Source organism: Marmota flaviventris, chromosome 6 (genome assembly GCF_047511675.1).
Source record: "Marmota flaviventris isolate mMarFla1 chromosome 6, mMarFla1.hap1, whole genome shotgun sequence".
Classification (NCBI taxonomy): domain Eukaryota; kingdom Metazoa; phylum Chordata; class Mammalia; order Rodentia; family Sciuridae; genus Marmota; species Marmota flaviventris.
Window position 1 is genome coordinate 157,975,238 of NC_092503.1, and position 8,444 is coordinate 157,983,681.

The following is an 8,444-nucleotide window of genomic DNA, read 5'->3' on the forward strand; positions in this document are numbered from 1 at the left end:
ACCTTGCTTTTGGAGCTACATTAGCCCAGTTAGCTTTGAATCCACCCTGAAAAAAATTTTGGAACAAGCCACAGATGGATTGAATAGCCCGGCCCCCGCCCCCCATAAAGTTATTTAAACCTGTAAGAGAAAGATCCTTGTAATGAAGTTGTAGAAAGTTTAGAAATATGAGTGTTGGCAGTATCATGGAATTTAGAATCCAATGAACTGAGCAATCTAGCTAAGGAAATTTCCAGAAGAATTGTGAAGGTGTTTCCCAGTGTTGCCAGATAAGTGATGCCAGGTAAGTTAAAGGAAGCACTGGTTAATATTAATGAACCACAACTTTCTGGGTTAAAACAAACAAACAAACAATTATCTCTAGCCGCTCTGAAGAGAAAATTATGTTAAAATTAGGAAATGACTTTCAAGCAAAAATCAAATCCAGAGCACTAGCAGAATATGCGGACTGAAAATAAAGCTAAGTCTGAGATTATGAATTCTTTGTTAAGATCCCAGAGTGATTTAGGTGGCATCTACATAGAAACACTCATCCTTAGGGCTCCCAAAGGCACAGTTCACCGATCCTGTCGGCGGAGCAACAGACCTGCAGATCTCAGGGTGTGGTTCCACAGCATCTTCACAGGAAGCCCAGGGTAGAGGAGGGCTCGTTTTCATAAGGGTTTTGAGTGTGGCTTTTGTTTAAAAGGAGGTGGGAAAGCTTTCTTTTGAAGAAGTCAGACTGTAAATATTTTAGGCTTCGGGGGCCATCGGGTCTCTGTTGCAGCTTCCCACGTCTATTGTTGCAGGAAAGCAGCCACAGACACTCCAGTGGGGCTGAGCACACGGCTGTGTCCCAATCAGACTTCACAGAAACAGAAAGCCGGATTTTTGCGGGGCGGGGGATAGTTTGCCAATCCCTTGTTAAAGTGTAAACTCCAATCACTTTGACAAAATCGCGAGAAACTTGTAAGAGCACCTGCCTAGCCTGCCGGAGACCCCAGCCATCGCTCGCACCCACCCCGCTGCTCCCCGGCCCCCCACGGTCCCGGGCTGACAGGCTGGTCCAAGGGATGGAGGGCAGCACACAGCAGAGAGAGGACCTCGGACACTCGTCTTCCCCAAACACCGCGGGGAGAAGTAGCTAAGAAAAGCGCCCAGCTGCAAGTAGGAGACCTTTCTTTTTAGAGGATGGTCAAGGCGTTGGGAACCCCGCTCCGGGTCCGGGGGCCACCCGCAGGGCGCGGCCGGGCGAGCCAGGACCCTAGCGTCCTCCGCCGCGGGCGAGAGCGGCTGCGCGCCGGCAGCTGGTCAGCTGGGAGGCTTTGGCAGGGCCGTGTGTAGGGCTCACTCGCCTCCTCTGCCTGGGCGCGGGGGACGTTCCTAGAAGACTCAGCCGAAATCGAAACGAATCCGACTCGGGGAGGACGCGACACTGTGCCGGTGCGAGAGGTGGAACCGTCAGGGGCCGACGGGGGGGACCGACGTGCACCACCTGCAGGGCTGTCCCCGCCTCGCGCAGATGAAGACGTGCAACGAGGGCTCACGGGAAGGTCCACTCACCGCGAGGCGGCCGGCCCTGCCCAGCTGCTCACCTGGCGCCTCCAGGTGGACGGAGCTCTTTTCTGGCTCCTACCCGAGGGTGTCGTCTGTCCAAGGAAACTTCTGCCATGAAACCCCGACCCGGCGAGGTGTGCAGTTCCCTAAAGGAATGCCCCGCAGGGGACCCGGGTGCGGGGCCCTGTGGCTTAGCTGGTTAAAGCGCCTGTCTAGTAAACAGGAGATCCTGGGTTCGAATCCCAGCAGGGCCTTCTCCCTCGGCCAGGGCGCCGCGGTGCCGGGACGTTTTTGATGCAGGGAAAAGACACCGGGGTCCTCTACCCAGGAGACGCGGCCAAGGAGCCGGAGGTGCGCAGGTGGGGTGCGCAGAACCCCAAGGTGGCTCCGTCTTCTTCTTTCTTGGAAGAAGGACCGCTGACATCCATCGTGGGCGCCGTGCAGGGTGACCATGCCCCTGGTTAGACGTTTCTCAAGATCGTAAACTAGCGACAACAGGAAATGGAGTCAGTCAGTGCCTGCCGGAGAGCGGAGGCCTGCGGTCCCGGTGAGTGGGGGGTCCTGCCCCTCAGCTCGCCGAGGCCGGCAGATAGAGCAGGGTTCGTCTTAGACGGGGGACACGGACTTCTCCCGGGAGAAGGGGCCAGGGGTGAAGGCGTCCGCCTCTCTGTACGTCCGGCCTCTCTCCTGCCTGCCTCGGGTGGAGGCCCGGAGACGCCCCGAGGTGTCCACAGGTGAGAGGGCGGAGGGCTGGAGAGGCCCAGGTGCGTGATGGGGAAGGAACCGCGGCGACAGCTGGGTGACAGCTGTGAGCCGTGTGACCTGTTAGAGTCTGTAAACAAGTCAAAATAACACCTGGCATTTAGTCAGGGGAATGTTAGAGTTGGTAAACAAGTCTGGATGGTGCCTGGCAAAATGCCAGAGGGAGTGGTTTGAGAAGTAACAAAAGCGAGCCATTAAGTGTGGAGATTCCTTATTGGTTGACTGATGTATCTAGTTTATGCTAATTAGATAAGCTGTGTGGAATGTATAAATACTGCTCCTGTCCTGCAATAAACGGCTCCTACTCCTGCTGTATCAACGTACACAAGTTGTTCGTCACCCCCGGGTTAGTTTGCCCAGCCAGCCGGGCTGCGGCAGTGACCCCCTCCGGGAGGGCCGTCCCCGGGACAGGTGGAGCCCGGCCGCTGTCCAGGCGAGGGCAGAGCAAGGGCTCTCCAGGGGCGGCCTCCAGCTCCCCAGGACCCCCGAGCGAGCCGTGCGCACCGACGCTCCTCATCGGGCTTCGACGGCAGCCGGTGCGGGACTGCGACTCCCGGTCCAAAGACTGCACTGTAAAGGAGACCTTCTGGTGGCCACGCAGGTGACAACCCACGACCAAACGGGGGTGTCATGTGTAAAAGGTTCTTACAGTCAGGACTGTCGCGGTTCCTAGTCGGCAACTCGGGAGGCCGAGCACTGCGAGCACTGAGGCAGCCTCCGCGATCCAGCGAGGCCCTGCCTCAGACGCAAGTCAGAGGAGGCCGGGGCGACTCCGTGGTGAGCGCCCGGGTTCGCCCCTGTCACCCTGAAGACGGCTCCCGCCAACCGCCGTGAGAAGGAAAACGCACACCGCAAGACTCACGAGGAAAAAGACCGGCTGTCCCCGCCCGGTCTCGAACCGGGGACCTTTCGCGTGTGAGGCGAACGTGATAACCACTACACTACGGGAACGCTTCCCGGGCGGCGGGCCCTGGGCGAGCCCCCTAGATTGCTACTCACCGGGGCCCGTCCGCGGGGCCTCTCAGGTGGCCCCTTTAGACGGGAGGGCTCGTCGGGGCTTCTCGGGCGTCCCCTCTCGGCGGGCCGTTGGCGGGGGCGGGCCCAGGCCGGCCATCTCCCTGCACTGGGCTAGGCCGGCCGCCTGGGCCTGTCTGAGCTCAGCAGAGGGAAGAGCGCTCCCGCGCGGTGCGAAACGCCCCGTCCCCTCCCCTGCCCCAGCAGAGACTCTTCCCTCCTCTCCCTCGAGAGAGCCCGGTTGGACTTCTGCACGCCCAGCCCACGCAGTGGCGGGCCCAGGGGACCCGGTGCTGGAGCGTCCCCCCGCCCCGCCCGCGGCAGCTCCCAGGGCTCAGGGGGACCCTGCCCTGGGTTTCCCTGGTGAGCAGTGGTTTTGTCTGTCTGTCTGTCTGTCCCTCCAACCTGGGCAGGTGTTGGCCTCGTGGCTTCTCCTACAGATGTGAGACGTTTCTTTCAGTTGGTTCAGTCTTTGTTTTTAAGATCAATGACTCCAACTAATTAAAAAAAAAAAAAAAAAAGATTAATGACTCCCATCTTCTTATGGGCCTGACTGGATGATTAATGCATTCAAATCTTACTAGAGTTTTCTTTCCAACGATTGCTTTAGTAGTTACCCGCGAAATTTGATACTTTGTAATTCTTTGGTTTTAGTATAAACTATTTTAAGATTATCCCTGTAATTTGCCTTTGACCTGTGGATTGTTTGGGAGTGTGCTGCGAATTTCCCAGCGCTTGGAAATATTCTGGAGCTTTCTGGTTTAATTCTATCTTTATTATTTCAGTCCTTCAACATCTCGAGAGACATTCTTAGCGGTCAGCTTTCTGTGGGCTTTCCAGGGACACTTAAAAAGAGTGTTTTGCTGACTTTTGGTGCTGTGTATCCAAAGAATACAATAGGTCCAGTCCTTGGGTTGAGTGCCATTCAAGCCTTTTGCAGCCTCACCTGTAATAGTATTTACTTATTGTTCTCTTTGTAACTGAGGGAAGTATGTTAAACTCAAGCCACAGGTGTGGATTTTTCTATTTTTAGTTCCATCAGGTTTTAAAAATGTATAATTTTGTTATAATTGTAGATTTATAGGAAGTTACATAGAAAATACAGAGAATTCTCCTGAGTCCTCAACACAGTTTATTCCCAATGATTTTATGTAACTCTACTACAAGGAATTTGACATTGCTACAACATATGTGCAGCCCTAGGTCATTTTTATGGTGGGTGGATTCCTAACTATTGCCAGGAAGTAGACATAGAACCACACTTCACCTGGATGGCTGTCTTTGCTGCCACCCCTTAGCTGGTCACACACCCTCCCAAGGCAACTCTGGTGTGCTCCTGTCTGACCTTTTTGGCAGCTGAACACCTTGAGACCCAGGCAAGTTTTGGCATTAGTAGTTTCTGCCTTTAACTGCAGAGACACATGCTCCAGTTTATGGGCACTTGCCTACTGAGGAACACTTTGGTGGCTACAGTGTTTGCTATTTAAAATCCAGGTGTCATGAACACTGGTGTACAAACTTTTGTGCGGATGTGTTTCCATTGTCATTTTAATTTTTATGTTTTGAACTATGTTTTTGGATGCATACCCATTAAAAATTGTTAGTTCTCTCTCTCTCTCTCTCTCTCTCTCTCTCTCTCTCTCTCTCTCTCTCACTGGGGATTGAACCCAGGGGTGCTTAACCACTGAGCCACATCTCCAGCTCTTTTTAAATATTTTATTAGAGACAGGTTCTTACTGAGTTGCTAAGCACCTCACTAAGTTGCTGAGACTAGCTTTGAACGCAAGATCCTCCTGCCTCAGCCTCCTGAGTTGCTGGGATTACAGGCGAGTGCCTAGTCTTTTTTTTTTCCTTAGTTGTAGATGGACACAATACCTTTGTTTTATTTATTTTTATGTGGTGCTGAGAATCGAGTCTAGTGCCTCACACGTGCTAGGCAAGTGTTTTACCACTGAGCCACAGCCCCAGGCCCCAACTAGTCTCTTTTTAGTATATTGTCTCTGATCACTATGAAATGCTACTTTTTATTATGAAGTGTCCCTATCTGTGAAAATACTCCTTGTCTTGAAGCCTGTATTCTTTTAATACTGCCACACCAACTGCTTTCTGATTGTTTGTTTATCTGTCTGTTGTTGTTCCGTACTGGAAATTGAATCCAGGGTCGCTCCACTGAGCTACACCCCAGCCTTTTTTGGTTTTTGTTTTGAGATAGCACCTTTGCCAAGGTGCTGTCTTGCTGTGATCATGTGCCCTAACTTGCAGTCCTCTAGCCTTTGCCTCCTGGTTGGCTGGGATTCCAGGCCTGGGCCGTGGCTCAGGCTCAAACTGACATTTTTTTTGGTTAACATTTGTGTATAGTTCACCCCATCCCTTTAGTCTTCTAGACCATTATGTCCTATATAAATATATTTCTTTCCAAAGCATTTTTCACTTGATAATATAAGCATAAAATTTGCCATTTGAGCCATTTTAAAGTCTATATTTTGGTGAAATTTAGTACATCCACGTTGCTGTGTAACCATTATAATAATCTACTCTAGAACTTTCTGGCCATTCAGGATTAAAACTCTGTACTGTTGAATAATAATTTCCTATCCTCCCCTGCCGCAGTCTGGCTGGGCACAAAATCACGAGCCACCACACAGCTTGTAGATTCAAACAGCAACTCTTTATTCCTGAACTCACACCAGCTGTCTACAATCACGTTCTGGGGAAATCCATGTTCTCTGCCCAAATCCACACCCACTGGGCTTCTGTCTCCCAAAAAATACTGTCTGAATCCCGTGAGAACTCAAGGGGAACTCAGGCAGCAGGATACGCCCTATTCCCAGCAGGAATAACCTTAAACCTGGAACCACCCTAAACCCGGATTATCCTAAACCGGGAACACCCTAAACCCGGATCCGCCCTGGTCCTTGAGCAAGGTCACCTACATGCAATGTCACTGCAAAATGTCCTATTTCCACGAGTCCTTCCACTAAGCAACATGGGGTACGCTGGCAAGGAAATTGTCATACCTACTTGGCTAATGGCTCCCAGCACTCCCCTTTGCCCCTGCCCTGGGAAACTCATTCTTTCCATATGGATTTTATTCTTTACAATTCATGCAATATTTGTCCTTCATGATTGGCTTATTTCACTCACATAATGTCCTTAACGTTCATTCCTGTTGTGGCATGTATCAGAATTTTTCTCCTGGTTAAGGCTGAAAAGAATTTCATTATATGTTGGTACCATATTTTGCTTATCTGCTGGTAGACATTTGTGTTGACTGCACTGGCTGAACACTGTGCTGTGAACTCTAAAAACAAGGATATGTTTGAGCCGCACTATCAATTCTCTTGAGTATGCGCCTGGAAGTTGAATTGCTGTATGATGCTGTGATCCTTTTTAACCTTTTGAGGAACCAGAAACTGCTCCCTGTGGTGGATGCACCACTTTGAATTCTCACTAGCAATCCCAGGCATCTTAATTTTCATATCCTCCCTGAGGATCTGTACTACTTACCCCATGTACACAGTAGCCACATCACTGGTCTGACATGGTATCTCACTGCAGTTTGAATTTGCATTTCCCTAATGGTAAGCATGTTGAACATCTTTTCATGTGCTTTGTTGGCCATTGTTTGTCTTCTTTGGAGAAATGTCTATTTAAGTCCTTTGACCATTTTCAATTTGAGTTTTGTTGTCTTTGAATTATAGTTCTTTATATGTTATGCATGTTCATATAATCATTTACCAGCTAAATGATTTACTTATATTTTAAGCTGTTCTATGGGTTGTCTTTTCACTTCTTGATAGTGTCCTTTGATACACCAAATGCTTTAACTTGGTGAAGTCTGTTTTCCCCTTTTGTTACCTCTGCTTTTGGTGTTCTACCCAAGCAATCGCTGACAAACCCAAGGACATGAACATTTTTTTCCAGTGTTTTCTCCTGATGGTTTATGGTTTTATCACTTTTGTTTGGGTCTTTGATCTGTTCTGAGTAAGATTCTGTGTGTGGTGCAAGGAGGCAGCCAGCTTCCTTGCTCTGCTTGTGGGAGTCTGGTCTCCCAACATTGTTTGTGGAAGACTGTCCTCTTGGTTGGTTGTCTGCCACCATCACAGGTCGACTGACCTCACATGCAAGAGTTCCCTCCTGGGAGCCTCTGAACTGCTCCAGTGCTCCACACATTGATCCTTTGCTAGTTCCACGTGGTCTTGATTACTACAGCTTTCTAATAAGTTTTGAGACCAGGAATCATGGACCCTCCAACTTTGTTTCTAGTTTCAATATTGTTTTGTTCTTTAAGATTCCTGGAGATTCCTTATGAATTTTAAAATGGATTTTTCTCTTATGATGCAGGTTGTTGTGGGCTCAAAGCAAAAGTTGCACTTCTTGCCCTCCTCGGTGGCTAGAACCCTGGTTTCCAACAGACAAGGTTGTTGGAATTGTCCTGACATTAGTGAGAGAGACAGTATGGCAAGCTGAGAGCCAGTTGATAGGATATCCGCGGGTCAGGTTCTTCACCTTTTCTGGGGAAAAAATTGCCAGGAAACTCAATGAGCTCCATCACATGCTGAAGAATCTGTTACAAGATTCTACAACAGGTTTTCCTATGTTACTTCATGCCGCAGTCCAGCTGCAGCAAAATAACCCGGGGGTGACGAATAACTTGTGTACGTTGATACAGCAGGAGTGGGAGCCGTTCATTGCAGGACAGGAGCAGTATTTATACATTCCACACAGCTTATCTAATTAGCATAAACTAGATACATCAGTCAACCAATCAGGAATCTCCACACTTAATGGCTCGCTTTTGTTACTTCTCAAACCACTCCCTCTGGCATTTTGCCAGGCACCATCCAGACTTGTTTACGAACTCTAACATTCCCCTGGCAAAATGCCAGGTGTTATTTTGACTTGTTTACAGACTCTAACAACTTCAGGTATCCACAAAAGATAGCCCCATAATATTGATGGCATGGCTAAAAAGATATTTTGGTCACTAAAGGGAAAGAAATATTTATTAATAGCAAAGACCATGTTAAACTTAAAATTTTCCTTAGCCTCAAGTACCTTTGCTCATTCTTACTACAGGTTTACTTTGCTGTGTGTGTGTGTGTGTGTGTGTGTGTGTTGCTGCGTATTGC

The 8,444-nt window shown here is 49.4% G+C and overlaps 2 non-coding genes across 2 annotated transcripts; one reads left to right on the forward strand and one right to left on the reverse strand.

The window, feature by feature from the left end:
• Positions 1–1,716: 1,716 nt before the first annotated feature.
• Trnat-agu (transfer RNA threonine (anticodon AGU)) lies at positions 1,717–1,790 on the forward strand. The gene has a single exon. It is a non-coding gene; the product is annotated as a tRNA-Thr (tRNA).
• Positions 1,791–3,176: 1,386 nt separating this feature from the next.
• Positions 3,177–3,249, reverse strand: Trnav-cac (transfer RNA valine (anticodon CAC)). The gene has a single exon. It is a non-coding gene; the product is annotated as a tRNA-Val (tRNA).
• Between the last annotated feature and the right edge of the window lie 5,195 nt (positions 3,250–8,444).